Below are 4,404 nucleotides of genomic sequence, written 5' to 3'. Positions count from 1 at the left end.
GTCTTTCCTAAGGACCCAGGCGGTATATTGACCATGCCCTGACCAGGGTTCGAACCCCCGACCTATATATACCCCTAAAGGTGGTTGAGAATGACCAAGCTAAAATCCTGTGGGACTGACAAACTGGTAATGGCCAACTAACTGGACATAGTAGTGGTGGACAAACAGAAGGAGAAGGTCATAGTGATAGATGTAGCAATCCCAAGCGATAGCAACATCAGAAAAAAGGAACACGAGAAGCTCGAGAAATACCAAGGGCTGAAAGAAGAGCTAGAAAAGATGTGGGCTGTGACTCCCAAACTGGGAGAGTGGCTCCTACAAATCCCAGGAACAACATCTGAGATCTCTGTCCAGAAGAGTGCAGTCCTAGGAACAGCTAAGAAACTGTGCAGGACCCTCAAGCTGCCAGGTCTCTGGTAGAGGACCTGAACTTGAAGGAAGGAATAAGACCGCCACTAATACTATCACCCCTCTGTCACATATCACATATTCATATGCATGCAAACACATTAATCTCTTCCCTTATAAACTGAACTGATTTCTACTTTTTTACCATCTTCCACACACACAAACACATGCTCCATCCCCCCACATACTGTACTCATGTTTACTCTTTGCCATAACATACACACACACACAGTTGCATTTTGCTGAGTGCCTTAGAGGCAATTTTACTCACTTTTCCATTTCAATGAGATTATAACTGTGTCATTCTGTACTGGTTAAGCGGAGCTGGTGTAACTGGAAGCATGATGAAAAAGGACAACTGGGTCTTTTCTCACTCTCAAACCACACACACACACAGGCTGTTAAACTCATATCAGCAGAGGCTCACTGGATTAGCATATCTGGGTGAGATAAAGAAGCAGACGATGGTTACTTAACTTTGACTTAATGTCTTCCATCTGCCTTTTTCTGTCTCTTGCTCCTGCTTTCAGACTGTTTTTGTCATTTCTTCTTTCTGTATAACTGAATGGGTTTTTCTTCTTGACCGTGCTCATTCTGTCTCATGGCATTTTATTCCCATTTTTGGAATTTTGGATTACCTGGCTAATGCTGAGATGGAAAACAATGCATGATGTCTACACAGTATACAGAATCATCATGGTTTAAATGAGATATTCCTTACTCCCCTAATTTCTTTGCAGGTGGAAAATACCAAAGGCTTTCCTTAAGCCTACAGACTGCATGTTTGTTTCTACAACAACTGCAAAATGGTTTATTAAGTTGTATTTCAGTGATGTAGAACTAAACTGCCTCTAAAGCAATGACAATTTGCAGTGAAAAAAACACGTCAATCATCATCACTTTTATAAACTTTATTTATTCAAGTAGTCTCACTGAGACACACGTTCTCTTTTTCAAGAGAGTCCTGAGAACAAGAAACATTCAGTCATGAAATTCATTCATAAACTACAACAAGCAAAAAAAAAGACACATTTCCAGACGGCACAGAATCAATAAAAACTGTCACATTGATCATATAAAACACCATATAATAATACTTTAAAATTGCCAAGAGAAATTAGGGGTTTTACCTGAGGAAAGATGGCAGTGCGCTCCATTTAGATGGTGTATTGCACCTAAAAGTATTTTGTCAACCCAAATACTCAAGTATTGATAAGATTCAACCAGAGATGTACTCTATGGGTTCTATTTAAAGTTTTAATACCAGGATAGCTGGCAACACTAGTGGATGTGAAGAACAGTATGTTGTATTATCTGCATTTAGAACAGGTCTATGATCAAAATGAAAGGCAACAAAGTTTGTTTGGAGTTGAGCTAAGGCCTGGACCGGAGTAGAGCCCAGCACCTATAAAACTGTGTTGTCGATTATCTGAAATTATGGTGTCAGAGCTTTTTGGCTCTCATTAGTGCTTCAGAAACATGTGCTTCATAAATCATGTGTTTATTGCCCATTATGTGACACCGAACCTCAAACTATTACTTATATTTTGGAAAAAGTCTTGTTAATTTTGTTTTTATTTGGAGTCTTTCAGTTTTCTGAAGACAACACTTGGTGAATTTAGCAGTAATCCACTAGAGGATGCATTAGAAATAAGCATCTCTATACTGTAAGGATACAAAGGGTACCAGCTTCCTCTGTATTTATGAAGCAGACTTTCCATCTCTGTAATGGTTAGCCTGTGTCAGTTTGAGTTTATTTTAATTAGATTATATGCATCATATCTTAATAAAACATGGATATTTGAAAGTCTAAGTCATTGTAGAGTTAACCTTCCCCAATTGCCTGATTTGAGCAGACTTCGTTCTATATTAGAGCTGGACATTACCAATTGCCAGTGATAATGAAATCAGCCTGCATTACATTCCACAATTTTGTCTCTTGTACAATCTGAATAACAGTGATCCATGGATATGAATGCTCCATTTGAATCAACTGCAGTTCAAAATGTCACAGCCATACATAATCATAAGATTGGCCAAGAGTGATGGAAAAGAAACCAACTCCCCTGAAACCTTTGAATCTCCATTTTGAAGTAAGTTAGTATTTTCATTTGTCAGAGCCTAATGGTGCTATTAGACAGGTCACTGGCATTTGCTGCCAAACAGAATGAATTCATGTATGTGGCTGTTCATGTCAAACAGGAACACATGTGCACAGGAACTCACACAGATATATATACAGACACACAGTCAGTTTGGTTGTACACTGTAGGCATAATGGTAATTTATTCAGTTCACTGATACCTGTCACTGTAATTGAGATTTGCTTGCTACTGACCACCCAAGGGTCCCAAGGGTAAAATAGTGACTGTGGACTCTGCTGGATACAGTTATTCAAATAGATAAATACTTATTAAAAAAGGGTATACAGGCATGTTCTGTAGATCCATACAAGACTGTGTTTCCAGGCACACATTAATGATTATGGATCCTGCAGTTATATAATGATTGCACTGGATGGCTGCAGAATAAATGCATACAAATATGATTATATGAACAAAAATTTACACATTTGTACATGCACACACACAAAAATAATAATGACTAGCAATTTAATAATTCATTTGGATAGCTGCACAGTGACACAAATACACATGCATGCTTTATGCAAATGCATAAAAAACACTTTCATTCACTGTCACATGCACACATACATCAACTCCCATGGCAACAAGAGGAAGTCATTGTCAGCAGTCTGAAATGATCTGCAGTAATTTCACAATTGATGTGATTTCCAGTGAAGTATAGTAAATGAAAGATGGAAAGTGCTGCATTAATGGGATACTCATTCTGGAACTCATTCTTTAAGCCAATTTGCAATTATTTTTAACAACAGATAAATATGCTTAAAATAAGCATCACTACAGTCACTATGCAACTGACTGGTAAAGCAGCCCTGTGTTCTGTCTTCTCTTGTATCAAAATCTCATACTTCCTTTCTTATCGGCTCTCCGTTTCTGTCTATCCAATATGAAGATACTTATCTTTCTTGTTTTTTCTCCTCCCTTTCTTTTTTCCTTCCCCCTTCTCTAATTTACCTCAATGACAGATCCCCCACCTACCTCAGATAATAAGATACTCCCATTGGCCTGCAAGACTCATTTCCCCAGCATCCATCACTCCCAGAGTCACATTACTGTCCTTTACAAGCACCAGGATGTTTTTCTCTTTAATTGTAGCCATACACATACCTCACACACCCCCAGTAATAATAAATGGTCTTGTCCTCCATTATGGCCATTAGGGAACTCACACTGAGAGTAGCATGCCGCCCACAGTGAGGTGGGTTTGTTTGATGTCAGGTGTTGTAGTTCAAGGAGTGGAAGAATGTCCCGGTGTTCTGAAAATACTTTAGGGCATTCTGTATATTGGGTGCCATAGAATCTCTGTCAAGCTTCCCCCCCCTCTCTTTCTCTCTGTGCCAGACAAAAACACAAGTAAATAGAAACACCAGGTTGTAAGGTTGGGCAGGAGAAGAGGAAAGGGAAGACTGAGTCTCCAGGGATTGACCAACATTATGTGTCTGCAACCAGATGTCTCAGACAGTGAGCCAATTTTTATTCAAGAATATGACAGTACACAATCTGGCCAGAAGATGACAGTATGCTCCCATCCTACTGCAAATATTGTGCCTAATACTATAGTCAAGGAAAGGCAGGATGCTTCACAAAAAAAAAAGATTAGATGCACAGAGTTTGAAGGTCTGACTGTCTAAAAGCCTGTGTTTTACTGTTCTGGCATTTATATACTGTTGGCACTCTGAACCAGCAAACATTTTGAAATGCCAAAACAATTAACTAATTACAAAAAAAAACTAATGCTTGCATTTCAGCTTGAGAAGGAAACAGTGCTGTATAAGTATAGGATTTTATTATTTCATTTATTTACTTGGTGAGCATTAAGTCAACAAACGGGAATGATAGACTATTCGAAAAG

Source organism: Monopterus albus, unplaced genomic scaffold, assembly GCF_001952655.1.
Source record: "Monopterus albus unplaced genomic scaffold, M_albus_1.0 scaffold31.1, whole genome shotgun sequence".
Classification (NCBI taxonomy): Eukaryota; Metazoa; Chordata; class Actinopteri; order Synbranchiformes; family Synbranchidae; genus Monopterus; species Monopterus albus.
Note: the sequence above shows the minus strand (reverse complement) of the source record.